Here is a 13,973-nt window from a genome sequence, read left to right as displayed (position 1 = left end):
CCTAACGCTGCAAGCCTTTAATATATTTCCTCCCATCGTCGTGACTCCAACCATAAAATTATTTTCATGGCTCCTTCATAACTATAATTTTACTATGGTTGTGAATCCTAATGGGAGTGCCTGTGTTTTCTGATGGGCCTAGGTGACCCCTGTGAAATGGGAACCCTCAGACAACCCATAGGTTGAGAACCACCACACTAGAGTGTTCTACAGCAGGGCAGGGTGTCTCAAGAGAAGGAAGAGGATGAATTCCTTTAACTCAGGGGGAGCAAAGCAGGCTGGGCTGAGGTTGGGATGTCTGAGGAAGCAGAAGAGGAAACCACAACAAGAGCAGGGGTGATGGGCCAGGGATAGGGTTGAGAGACCAGGCTCTGGGGTCACCTTGAGGTTCTCTGCCAACAGAGCTTCAAGACTCCTCAGCTGTCCTCTGATGACTCAGGGTCCCTGGAACTGCAGATCCACTCAGTGTCTTCAGGGTAACATTTATCTAACTGTTCTCTACCACAGAAGACAGGCCCCTCTGCACATTCCTGCTTCAAGTTAAGCAAGGTTAACTGATCAGTCCTTCACGGTCTGGGCATAGTGACTCTCCGAGGGCTCTCTGTGCAGTGGCGAGGAGTGCAGAACAGACCCAGCTTGGTCAGATTCCAGCTCTACCTAAAGCAATAATTTAGGCCAAAGAATGCTCAAAAGGAAGGGGAAAGGATGGGAAGTAAAACCGGAATTGGCTTTTTGATGCTGAAGATGGAACCCAAGGCACTGCACAGTGCTACGAAAGCGATTTGACCCTGTGCTGCACCCTCACATTTTAGGAAGAGTGACCATAAATTTGCTTGACCAAATCTCCCCCACCCCCCACCCCACCTGAGACAGGGTTTCTCTGTGTAGCCCTGGCTGTCCTGAAACTCACTTTGTAGACCAGGCTGGCCTCGAACTCAGAAATCCACCTGCCTCTGCCTCCCGAGTGCTGGGATTAAAGGTGTGCACCACCACTCCTGGCTTGCTTTTTTTTTTTTTAAGACAGTGTCTCACTATGTAGTTCTGGCTGTCCTGAGACTCACTACATACAGCAGACTGGCCTCAAACCCTGCTTCCCAAGTGTTGGGATTAAAGGTGTGGGCCACTAAGATCAGTTTCAAATTGGTTTATAACTGCCAGTCCAGATACCCATTTCCCTCTGACAATTACCCTGCTCTGGAGAGCAGTTCCAGCAGTCATGAGGATCGGAAGCAAAGGATTAGCAATTATGGAATAGTAAGTAGAATGGATTTAGAGACTGAAGAGATGGCTCAGGGACTAAGAGCACTAGGCTGCTTTCCCAGAGGACCTGGGTTCAGTTCACAACCTTCTGTAACTCCAGTTCCAAGGGATCTAATGCCCTCTTCTGGCCTCCCCAGACATCTCACACACACTTGATAGATAGGCAAATTACTTATACATATAAAATAAAATAAAATAAAATAAATGAGAAAATTTTGTACTAGATAGCTTCATGTCAGCTTTACATATAAGACTGGGTTGTATGCAAGTCTGAAGGGCATTTTCTGAACTGGTAAAATTGATGGTAAAGGGCCCCACCTATTGTGGGTGGAACCATCCCTGAGCTGGTAGGTAGTCTTGGGTCCTATAAGAAAGCAAGCTGAGCAAGTCATGAGAACAAGCCAGTAAGCAGCATCCCTTCATGGCCTCTGCATCAGCTCCTGCCTCCAGGTTTCTTCAGCAGTGGACTACAGTGTGGAAGTGTAAGCCCAACAAACCATTTTCTCCCCAAGTTGCTTTGGTCATGGTATTTCATCACAAATAATAGCAACCTTAACTAAATCATTATCAGGATAGTGGGGGTATTGCTGTGAGTGACCTGACCATATGTTTATGTGAGGACCATGGAAGGACTTCGAAACTTTGTGCAAGAAAAGCCATTGAGTGCCCAATGCTTGGTGAGCTATTATATAGGAGCTTGAAAGACCAGATTGTTGAGGGCTATGCAGAAGATGGAAGCTTGGCTTGTGAAGTTTCAGAGGGAAGCTTAAAGACTATTTGAGCCATTTGTTGTTTTGAATTAGGATTCTGTGGTTCTGGTCGGCTGAGGCTGGAGCTCACCTGTGATTAACAAGATATCTGAACTACTAAGGTGAGATCTTTGCTTTGCTGGTCAACTGGAGCTGAGAAACGGGGGGGGGGGGGGGGATTAAGAGGGAACCAACTTTGTTGAGGTGAAATGTTCTGGGAAGTGTTTTCTAAGAGCACAGAGAAGCTGCGTTCCAGAGGCAGACAAGGTTGTATCTCATGGTGGTGGCTGGACTTGGCAGTGTAAGAGCGACCCAGGTGGTACTGGTCTTGAAGGCATGAAGTGGTCATGAAGAGCAGTTAAGACTTGGGACTGTGAGTGGCCAGGAGAGGCCATTGGTGAAGGTGCAGCCTCAGGGATAGGGGAAGTCCCAGGATTGAAGGGGACATGCAGAGAAATTTAAGTTTGGCACCATGAGAGCTCAGGAGAAGCTACTGGTGAAAACGCACCAGTTGCAACAGAGGGCACCAGACATTTTGGAGATGCCAGTACCGTGGGATGACCATCAATGACAGCAACAGTGGAGTGGAGCCCCTTGGAGCCTAGAAGACAAGCTGTGTGTGCTGCAGAGGGTGGAGCCTGAGCAGTGACCCTAAGCCCCTTGGCGGAGCCCAGAAGACGTGAGTGGAGCCCAGGTGCACACTGTATTGTTTACACAGTTGGAGTCTGGTTTTGCTTTGCTTTGACTATGGCTGTGCCCTGGTTCTTACCTCCTGAAGTAAGGATGTGTTTAATTTATATTTGATTTGACAGGAGCTCACAAGTGTAAGTCTGAATTTTTAAAGAGATTTTAGGTTAAAAATAAAACAAAACTTTGAATTAGAAAGAAAGAAAGAAAGAAAGAAAGAAAGAAAGAAAGAAAGAAAGAAAGAAAGGAAGAAAGAAAGGAAGGAAGAAAGAAGAAAAAGACAAGGTGATTCTTTTTTGCTTGGGTTTTTTGTTTGTTTGTTTGTTTTGTTTTGTTTTGGAGACAGGGTTTCTCTGTGTAGACCTGGATGTCCTGGAACTCGCTTTGTAAATCAAGGCAGCTTCCAACTTACAAAGATTTCCCCACCTCTGCCTCCAAGTGCTGGGACTAAAGGTGTGCGCCACCACTGCCTGGCAATAAGGTTTTTAAAGGGCTGGAGGATGGCTCAGCGGTTAAGAGCACCACCAACTGCTCTTCTAGAGGTCCTGAGTTCAAATCCCAGCAACCACATGGTGGCTCACAACCGTCTGTAATGAGATCTGATGCCCTCTTCTGGTGTATCAAAGCTGCAGTGTACTTACAAATAAATAAACCTTTGGGCTGGAGCAAGCGAGAAAGGGAGAAAATGTTTTTAAAAATCAGGAATGATGGCATATCCTTTAAAGTCAGCATTTGGGAGGCAGAGGCAGAGGCAGGGGGATTTCTGTGAGTCGCAGGACAGCCAAGGCCATAGAGAGACCCTGTTTTTTTGTTTGCTTGTTTGCTTGTTTGTTTGTTTGATATTTAAACTCTATCTTCCTTCCTGGGGGAAGATTGACAACTAGAATAAACAGCTAATTATTTAGCAAATGCACCTAACAGATATGATTCTAAAACACCGTGGCTTCACACCCAAGCACTTCTAACCGCACGCAGTCTCCCAGCATTCCCTCTTCTTGTCTCATTCACCCGAGTCTGTCCACCTCCTCCCTCATTGGTGACCTGGGCTGCATGCATGTCCACCATGGTGCTTCGTATCCTCTCTGCACACGCAGGCTCTGGTGAGAGCCTCCCCTAGACCTTCCTAAGGTTAGTTAGCACCTGGGCAGTTAGGGGGATTTTGTAGTGGGGAGAAATCCCCCCCACCCCCCACCCTGAGGATAAGCCCTCTGCGGGAGAGAGGCACAGTCTGTCAGATGGGTCTCTGACAGGATCATGTGCCTGTGCCAGTTGAGCACACTGAGTTCCTCACACCGTGCGCAGCTCCTTCATGTCTACAGACTTTGCAGACAGCGCCCAGGGCCCGGATCCCAGCCGGATACTATGGAGGCATCTCTGACTCTCTCCTTTCTCCTCCGACCCTTCTTCTAACTCTTCTATCAGTAACCCCTCCCCCACCAGGCTTTTGTAATCTTCCAGGAACGATTTGTCTAGCATCTCTGGGGCTGCACCCCAGGTGGAGCTACCGTCCTCCTCCATTCTCTAAAGGAAGTAGCCAGTGGTCTTTTGTTACATTTTTATTTTAGTTTGGTGCTTCATTATGTGGCGGTGTATGTGTGGAGTTCAGAGGACAACTTGAGGGAGACGGTTCTTTCTGCCATGTGGGTCCTGAAGAAGGAACTCAGGTCCTTAAACTTGGTAGCAGAGGCCTTGACTTGCTGATCCACCTAAGGGTCCTCAGCCAGTGATTGTCTGAAAACCCAAGCTGGTGGCCACGGTGGTTCCCACCTAGACACTTACCTCTGAGAAGGTTGAAGCAGGAGAAGTACCAGTTTGGCCTAGGGTGAAGACAAGGCCATCCAGAGACACAAAATGAGACAGGAGACAAGCTAATTGTGGATGTATGTCTCGACCACTTTAAAACCCTGCCTCTGTTACCGGCTTAGCCTATTGACCAACCCCCGCCACAGTGTGAAGGGGCAGGGGTGTGGCAGGGCTTTGGGCTCACCTGCTGACCTTAGAGAAAGTGTGATTCATAAAGAGAACAGGGTCCAGGAGGGGATAAGAGTTGTACCCACAGACGGCCTTGTCAGGCATCAATGGGAGGAGAGGTCCTTGGTCCTATGAAGGCTCCATAGATGCCTCAGTGTAGGGGAATTGAGGGCAGGGAGGTGAGGGTAGGTGGGTGGGTGGAGGAACACCCTCATAGAAGCAGGGGGAGGGAAGATGGGATGGGGGTGTTCCGGGAGGGAGAGAACCCGGTAAGGGGAATAACACTTGCAATGTAAATAAATTTTAAAAATAAATAAACTAACCCCCCCAAAACCAAAAATAAACAAATAATAAATAAATAACAAGAAAAAAAAGAGTTGTACCCACAGTTAGAGAGGGCAGAGAAAGAGAGACCAGTGAGGTAGATGAAGAGGCACACCAGATCATGAGGAAGAACAAAAGATCAACTGTCCCAGATACCAGGGTAGACCAAGTTTTGAGAGACACACTGGTTGGCTGGGCCAAATGCTGCTGAGATGTAACTCAAAAACAAAGCAGCTTTATCAACCAGGAGCCCGGTTGACCTTGGAGAGCCAGGTCGAGGGAGGAGCCAGCTGGGTAAATGGCGACAGCATGGCTAGGGTCAACAGGAGAGGCTATCATATATTGAGTTTCAGCACACCAGCAAAATTCCCCCCAGTGCAGCACAACAGCTGAACATCAGGGAAAATGTCTCCAGGACTAGATAGAACAGGCTGTGGAATGAAGCAACTAGCCAAGGTCTCAATGTAATTAAATTGTTTGTTTATTTACTTATTTGAGTGTTTTGCCTGCATGTGTGCAGTGCCCAAGGCGACCAGAAGAGGGCTTCAGATCCCCTGGAACTGGAGTTATAAGCAGTTGTGAGCTGCCATGTGGGTGCGGCGAATTGAACCTTTTCCTCTAGAAGAGCAGCCCCTGCTCTTAACTACTGAGCTGTCTCTCTCCAGCCCTTAGTCCTTAGTTCTTAAGATCAATTTGGGTTGTTGTCGTTGTTTTGCTTGTTTGTTTGTTTGTTTGTTTTGAGACAGGGTCTCCTGTGTAGCCAGTTGCCCTGTAAATCAGAGTGACTTTGAACTTACAGAATTCCCATTTGTGGCACATGTGACTAAAGGCATGTGCCACCACACCTGGACCATTCGCTGTTTAAATAGATAGTTTACCTGAAGCTTTTCAGTAGGCCCTAAAGCCGGAGGATAATCCAGGGGAGACAAAACAGCATTCAGAACCACTCTTTCTCCAGGAACTGGATTCGGGTTTTGTCAGAGAAGATCTGCCTGGATGTCCCAGGCTAGCCTCGAACTCACGGTTCTTCTACCACAGCCTCCTGAGTGCCAGGGTTACGAAGCTGGAGCCACTCAATCTGGATTGACTAGCCCTGTGACCACACAGAGATGTCAGTCAGTATTGTCAGAGCTCCTGGCTTCTCTCACAAGCGTGTTAACTTAAATTCATAAGCCTCACTGTGGGTCAGCACAGTGCTGGACATGGGAGACAGTGGCAACCGATCCTTCCCAGCATCAGACCGCTGTGAGGGATGTGGTCTCAGCAGCAAGCTGGCAGATACAATGGGCCACATTCTGCCACCACCCTTTATGGGCACAAAGTGGTCCCTCTCCTGGTCTCCTGACATAGTCTATCTTTGAAGAGCCTGGATCTATCTATCTATCTATCATCTATCATCTATCTATCTATCTATCTATCTATCTATCTATCTATCTATCTATCTATCTGAGACAGAGTCTCACTACATAGCCTTTGGCCTAGAACTCACTCTGCAGACCAGACTAACCTGAAACTCACAGAGACCAGCCTGTCTCTGCCTCCTGGGGGCTGGGATTAAAGACATGGGACACCTCTCCCAGTTTGGAGAGCCTGGATTTCATCCTGAGCTGCCCAGCTCCAGCCTAGAGCAGATGGGAAAGACAAACCTTTCTGTGACCTGATGATGCCCCAACCCAATATAGAGAATAAGCACTCTGTATAATTATTAATCTTGTGAGCCCAGGCACTGGTCACTCATTTATGGGCAAGGCCAAAGTCTGGTCAAAATAGCTGAGGCTGCCTTGAGGGTATTGGGGTGTGTGTGTGTGTGTGTGTGTGTGTGGTTTGTTGTTTTCTTCAGAAACTACCTCTTCCTTGCACTTCCCTCCTCTTGTGGCTCCACCCCTGACCATCGCTGGTCTCAGGGTTCTGGCCAAAGGGTAAGGCTATGAGCCCTTTGCTGCCTGAGGCAATCCCAGGTTCTCAAATCCACATTCTAACCTGGACTCTGGCCTGCAAGTCTGCCCCACTGAGTGGTAGTTCTGATAGTCTGGCCTTGTTCTGATAGTTTCAGGCTTTATATGCTAGATTTCAGATTCTGATTCTAGGTGCTTGGATCCATGTCCTGGGTTCTGGTCACTCAGTTCTGGTTCTGTTCTACAGGCTACAGGCTTGTTTTGTTTTGTTTTGTTTTTTCTTTTTTTTGAGACAGGGTTTCTCTGTATAGCCATGGCTGTCCTGAAACTCACTCTGTAGACCAGGCTGGCCTCAAACTCAGAAACCCACCTGCCTCTGCCTCCCAAGTGCTGGGATTAAAGGCGTGCGCCACCACACCCGGCTGGCTACAGGCTTTTTTAGACTGAGTTCTAGTTCCTTCAGGAATAGAGAAGTGTTGTGGCTCCTGACGGATAAAGTTATCCCTGCCCACACATCTTTGCTGGACGGCTCTGAGCAAGAACCAGCACCATAGTAGGTTCTATGCCATTCTTCCTCTCTCCCTCTGGCTCTTCTCTTCCCTGCTAGCCAGTTTCTTGAGACATGCTACAATGGCCACAGAGCAGCCCCTGTCCAGACCCTACCATTCTCACAAGTCTGATCCACTGGAATATTCATGTTCCAAACTCTCCTGCAGAGTTGGACAGTTGATACATGGTTTGCATCTGCTTCGGTGGCACCAACTACATGCATTCCCCTCTTCAGGCCCTTCATCTCCCTGTAAAAATGACCTCCAGCTTCTGCACCTTCAGAAGCCAGAGTCACTTGACCAGCAGCCCCCCCCCCACACACACACAGGGTGCACCTTGTGCTCATTGCTGGGGGGGAAGGGTGGATGTTCCAGGGAGCAGAGTCCACTGCTGTGTCTGCATATCTTCAGCAAGAGCTCCAGGTGAGCAGCCTGTGCCTCCACCAGCCCTGGCACGGGTCTAGAACTAAGGTCACCGAGTGGTGGCACACCTTCCCCCAGCAGTAGACTGTTGCAGATGGAGAAAGAATAAGAAACAGCAAAATTGTTCTGGCAGAGGCTTGGAGCACAGGCTCAGGGTCCCCAGGCATCTTTAGAAAAGCTGGGAGGGTATTGTCAGGATGCAAAACTGGTTTAAAGAAATAGGGGCTGGTGAGATGGCTCAGTGGGTAAGAGCACCCGATTGCTCTTCCGAAGGTCCAGAGTTCAAATCCCAGCAACCACATGGTGGCTCACAACCATCCGTAACAAGATCTGACTCCCTCTTCTGGTGTGTCTGAAGACAGCTACAGTGTACTTACATATAATAATAAATAAATAAATCTTGGGGCTGGTGAGATGGCTCAGTGGGTAAGAGCACCCGACTGCTCTTCCGAAGGTCAGGAGTTCAAATCCCAGCAACCACATGGTGGCTCACAACCATCCGTAACGAGATCTGGCGCCCTCTTCTGGAGTGTCTGAAGACAGCTTCAGTGTACTTACATATAATAAATAAATCTTTAAAAAAAAAAAAAAAAAAAAAAAAAAAAAAAAGAAATAGTATATATTCTCTTCCTTCATACTGTATACCCGTCATGGCTTCCCTTCTGTTGGGGGCAGGTGGACAGCTCTGTCCCATCTTCCCTGCCCACCTTTGAATCAGTGTGTGTCAGTGGCTGTGAAATAAAGCCCATGGATTAATGAGCTGGTAGGGGAGGAAGCTGTAGGTGTGGCGTCCTCTTCCTGAAGATGAGGCCGGGTTAGGCTGGTGAAGGCCCAAGACCTTGAGGGATTCTTGGAGTGAAGCAGCTGGGAGAAAGGAGAAAGGAGCACCTCACACCAGTGGGAGTACCTCACACCAGTTCTTATGGCACTGGGCCCTGCAGGATGCCGTGCATCTCCAAACCAGAACAACTGAGGCTGCCCACACAAGACAGCTGATATGGCAGCCCACAAGGAGCTCCCCAGAGAGCCCGAGAGGAACCCTGAGGCCCCTCCTCTTGTCAGAGTATTTAAATATTTTATAATGGTTGGCGGGAATGCTCTGTTTAAGCTACACATGTGCTCCTGTAAAAACATTAAATTCACTGGTCAGGAAGTTAGACTTGAGTGAAATCATTTTATTGGTCTGTTGTTGGTACCCCATCTGGGATGAATAGGGACTTGCTCATTTCTCTCCAAAGAGAAGTCACCAAGTCTTTTTATATAAATATAAATATATATACATATATATAATTTGAATTTTTTGGAAACTCTAGCTGTGCTGTCAACTTTGGAAAAATGTATCCCAGTTTACTGTGTTGAGTTGGCATTGTACAGAAATTAACAGCCATATTGGTCTAGAAATGTTGAACTTAATTTTTTTTTCCATTTGTACAGGGGTAACGCACTGTATTAAATATGTAAGGTCTTATCTACATGGGTTTGATTACAAAAACTAATAAAGTATTCTCTAAATAATGAAAAAAAAAAGAAAAGTCACCAAGGTTATCTGATAAGGAAAGAGCAGAGGGGATGACGGTAGAAGGGCATACGAGCCAACCAAATGGGCCAAGAGTGAGGACGCTTTCAAGTCTCCAAATAAGTATTAAATTCTACCAAGAATGGCTGTCCAGCAGAAATAAAGAGGGATTCTTGGGGAGTTCTTTATAGCAATTAAATTATTTAAAATTGTATCTGTAAGAAAATTAAAGCTAAGCTAGACCTTTGACTACTCTTCCTAATCCTGGGATAATGCTGGTACCTTTCTCGATCTTCTTTATCAGTTTTATACTTCTCGAACATTCTCTCCTTTCTGTACATTTGCTAGTGTCTTGTGTGTTTTTATATACAGATACCAGTATGATGGCTTGGGAATGTTTTTCCTAAACATTTATATTGGGAATTTGTGAATGCCCTCTGTGAACTCTCTCACCTTATGCTGTAGCCCAGGCTTGCCTGGAAATTGTTATATAGTCCAGGCTGCCTGAACTCACTGTCTCACCCACCTCAGCCTCGCAGTGCTGGAATTGCAGGTAAGAGCCACATCTGAGAGGCAGGATATGGGGAGAATTGATTGGATTCCGAAGGACCCGGTGTCATGAATGGATTGGTCAATGTGTGGATTGATGGGTGATTGGGGAGTGACTTTGTTTCCAAGCATCGCTTTGCTAGCTTGCTGTCTTGTCTCACTGTGCATGTCCCCTACCACGTTACAGTTTGGTAAGAAGGGGCTCTCCAGGTGCCAGCACCACGCTCTGGGATGTTGTCTTAGTTAGGGTTTTACTGCTGTGAACAGATACCATGACCAAGGCAACGCTTATAAGGACAGCATTTAATCAGGGCTGGCTTACAGGTTCAGAGGTTCAGTTCATTATCAACACAGGAACATGGCAGTGTTCAGGCAGGCATGGTGCAGGAAGAGCTGAGAGTTCTACATCTTCATCTGAAGGCTGCTAGGAGAAGACTGACTTCCAGGCAGCTAGGATGTGGGTCATAAAGCCCACACCCACAGTGATAGACCTACACCAATAGGGCCACACTTTCTAATAATGCCACTCCCTGGGCCAAGCATATTCAAACCACCACAGAGGTCCCACATTCCTGTCCCACATTCCTGAACTGTGAGATAAATGAACTTCTATTTTTATTTTATTTTATTTTATTTTATTTCTGGTGACAGAGACCTCAAGGACGCTAAGCATATGTTTAACCACTGAGCTACACCCTTTGCCGGTAAACCTTTATTCCTTATAAATTGTCCAGTGTGTGTTATTCAGTTATAGCAACAGAAAGTAGACGAAGACAGGTATCATGTCAGACACTATGTGACACAGTGGAGCATGGACATGTCACAGTGGGTTTTTCTATCCCAACACCCTAGCCACCTTTGATTGTTTGCCAGGTTTTGTATCATAAATGGTGCTATAGAGATGGCCAGCCTTCTGAACAGACTGAGTGAGTCTTTAGTGGTACTGCTTTTTTATTTTTATTTTATTTTTTAAAGATGTATTTATTGACAGCTGGGCATTAATTGCACACGCCTTTAATCCCTGTACTTGGGAGGCAGAGGCAGGTGGATTTCTGAGTTCCAGGACAGCCAGGGCTACACAGAGAAACCCTGTCTCCGGGGGCAGGGGGGAGGGAATGTTTGTGTGTGTGTCTGTATGTGTCTGTGTGTGTTCTCTGTGTGTATCTCTGTGTGTGTCTGTGTGTCTGTGTGTGTTTCTCTGTGTGTGTATCTGTCCCTGTGTGTCTCTCTCTCTGTGTCTCTGTCTCTGTGCATGTGCACCTGTGCACACATATAGAGACCACAACAGGGCATTGTGGGTCCTTATCCATCATCTTCTGCCTATTCCTTGAAGGCATGGTCTCTCTCAGAACTTGGGACTCACATTTATTCTGAAAGCCCCGGTGGTCCTCTTGTCTCTACCTCAGTCGGCACTGGCCTCACAGGCGTGCACAGGATGCCCAGGTTGGTACATGGATGCTGAGATTAGAACTCTGGTTTTCAGAACTGCACTGTGAAGGCTCTTAATTGCTGAGACATCTTTCCGGCCCTACTTCTGGTTTTTAACAGAAACTCCTGACTTGCCTCCAGAACTGGACAGTCATGTCAATATGCCCTCCCCTAAGACAGCCATGGCTCCTCAGTAAGCATTGATACCACACAGTCCTCCTGGGACCACGCCTCTGCATCCAGCATCCTGAGCATTAGTGAAGTCTCAGTGGCAGTCTGCCCTCAACAACCCACGCAGTCTAGCTTTTATCCCCCATCAGGGATCTCAACAAGTTTAAGCTTCCCCCAGCAGGAGAAGAGCTGTTCTCCTGGCTCCTTCAGCTTTTACCCGGCCCAAAGTGTACAATGTATCATTGCGAAGGCGCAGGGTTTCTTGGCAGGGAAACTTGGCCTGTAGGGTCCGCCAGCTTTGGGGAGACTGCCCATCTCACCCTGCTCTCTCTCTGGAGCAAATGTCAGAGTCTCTTCCTGTATGTCCAAGGAAATTAGAGCAAAGTTCTGTGACTGATAGGGAAAAGATAAAGATTGTTGTATGAGGATTGTCATACAAGACTGTCCTGTGAGCCAAACAGCCGGTGTCTTCAGGAGTTCTGCTAAGCCTGCTGGGAAAACGTCATGGCTGGGCCTACTGGCTGTTTACTTTCCTCACAGGAAGGCCATGGGAGGTCATGGGGACTCTCAACTGAGTTTCTGGTCACCCCTCCAACTAGATGTAAGGAATTCTTTCCTGACTGTGTGGCTCTAGGGGAGAAGCTAGAAGACAAAGCTAATAGGATGAGAGGGTTGAGTCTCCAACTACAGAGCCATGGAGAAGCCATCTGTGGTGGTTTGAATATGCTTGGCCCAGGGAGTGGCACTATTAGGAGGTGTGGCCTTGATGGAGGAAGTGTGTCACTGTGGGCATGGCCTGCCTGGAAGCCAGTCTTCTCTGGTCTGCCTTTGGATGAAGATTAGAATTCTCGGCTCCTCCAGCCCCATGTCTGCCTGGATGCTGCCATGCATATATAGATGCATCTATAGATGATAATGGACTGAACTTCTGAACCTGTAAGCCAGCCCCAGTTAAATGTTGTCCTTATAAGACTTGCTGTGGTCATGGTGTCTGATCAAAACAATAAAACCCTAACCAAGATACCATCGTTCCTTCAGGGTGCTAACTTCCCTGTGTGGATGATTAAATGACCCACGTTTCTGGAGGAATTTTGGGGAATTGTTCTTTGTTCTTGTTGGGACTTTAGGAGGATGGTGGATGCTGTTTACATCTTTCCCAGGGAAGCTATTTTAGCAACAGCAATTTCTCTCCCTCCTCCACTCCTAACACCACACACATACCCTAGCACTACACAGTCCCTCAATGCCTCTTGCTCCCCCATTCTTCCTTGAGCCTATTCCTGCCTGCCAAGCTGGTCAGGGAAGCAGGGTTCTTGTAGTTGTGGGTCTTAGAAACCCACCTCGCTGTAACAAGCTCACACTCCCAGGAAGAACTTACTGGCTTGCCTAAGGTAAAAGTCAGGAAGTGGCCATTACAGGCATGGGTGAAGTGACAGGATGGCCACCACCTCAATCCTGCTTTCCTGAGTTGCCTTCTGTGCAAAGGCCTTTGTGCAGATGCTCAGAAGGTGGTAGAAGATAAGCCAATAGAATTGGGATTAAGATAAAATGATTCACCTCTTTTTTATTTTATGTGTCTGGGTGTTTTGCCTGCATGTATGTCTGGGCACTATGTATGTATTTATGAAGTATTTATGAAGGCCAGAAGAGGATGTTGGTTGTTAGCTGCCAAGTGGGTGCTGAGAATCAACCTCAGGCTCCTCTGTGAGAGGGGTCAGTGCTCTTAACCACTGAGCCACCTCTCAAGTCCCGGGGGATTAGGATTCTTATCAGAGTAGCTTTAGACAACAACCTCTGAGCCAAACTCTGCCCACGGGGAATGGAATATGTGGCTGGCCAGTCCTACGTCATCAGCTCACCCTAGAAGCCTAGGAGCCCATTTCAGTCAAATAAAGCCACGTAGCTTCCTTCACACTTACCGCCCTAGGTGGGAACAGGTTGGGCTTCTCTCCTGGAGGCTGAGACTTTCTGAAAAGTCCTCCTTCCTTCTCTCCCTGCCTTCCCTGGCTGCCTAGAGATGGGCTACCTACCAGCCAAAGCGGAAGAGGAAAAGAATACACAGCCCAGCCTAGTTCCACCGAGGAGCTTTCAATGCCTCCTAAGGAGCCCTCGGTAGTGTACATGGAGATACATTGTATCCCTGATAGAAACAGAACAGCAACAAAAAGGATACATTCATGTCCCGTGTTTACTGTGGAGCAGCTGGGTGATGGCAAAGGAGCAGAGGTGGTGGCGAGAGGCTCGTATCCTCTCCTCTCCATTCCATTCTGCCCGCCCCCCTACCCACTCCTCCCTGTCTTCTCTAGCCTATGCCTTGAGGAGAGAGATTCTGAAAACAGGAAGTCAGTAGGTATACATTAAGGCTCCCCAAAACTTCCTGGCCTGGAACAGAGGCAGTGGGGTAGTGAGACCACAGAGGGCAGAGTGTCATACAAGAAACACACCTCATGGC

The sequence above is a fragment of the Mus musculus genome, chromosome 13 (genome assembly GCF_000001635.26).
Source record: "Mus musculus strain C57BL/6J chromosome 13, GRCm38.p6 C57BL/6J".
Lineage (NCBI taxonomy): Eukaryota > Metazoa > Chordata > Mammalia > Rodentia > Muridae > Mus > Mus musculus.
This window is presented reverse-complemented; position numbering follows the sequence as displayed.